The sequence below is a fragment of the Octopus bimaculoides genome, chromosome 6 (assembly GCF_001194135.2).
Source record: "Octopus bimaculoides isolate UCB-OBI-ISO-001 chromosome 6, ASM119413v2, whole genome shotgun sequence".
Classification (NCBI taxonomy): Eukaryota; Metazoa; Mollusca; class Cephalopoda; order Octopoda; family Octopodidae; genus Octopus; species Octopus bimaculoides.
This window is the reverse complement of record NC_068986.1, coordinates 20826232-20826749: the sequence shown is the minus strand read 5'-3', so window position 1 is coordinate 20826749 and position 518 is coordinate 20826232.

Below are 518 nucleotides of genomic sequence, written 5' to 3'. Positions count from 1 at the left end.
GCATACAAATATGCATTCATATTCATACACACATATTCATACACACTCGTACACATACATGCATATATACACATGCATATATACACACTCTCAACAACAACATCTATCACCACAGCCTCTATGACTATTACTATTATTTTTAGCATCACTAAAGCGACAAACTGAGTCGTTAGCAACGCCGGACGAAATGCTTAGCGGTGTATCGTCCGTCGCTACGTTCTGAGTTCGAATTCCGCCGAGGTCGACTTTGCCTTTCTTCCTTTCGGGGTCGATAAATTAAGTACCAGTTGCGTACTAGGGTCGATGTAATCGACTGACCCCCCCTCCCCCAAAATGTCGTGCTTTGTGCCTAGAGTAGAAAAGAATATATTAAGCATCAGTGAAACACTGGGGTCGATGTTATCGACTAGAACCCTCCCCCAAAATTTCAGGCCTTGTGCCCATAGCGGAAAGGATTATTTTTAGCATCACTAAAAAGGCGAACTGGCAGAACCGTTAGCGCGTTGAACAAAATGCTT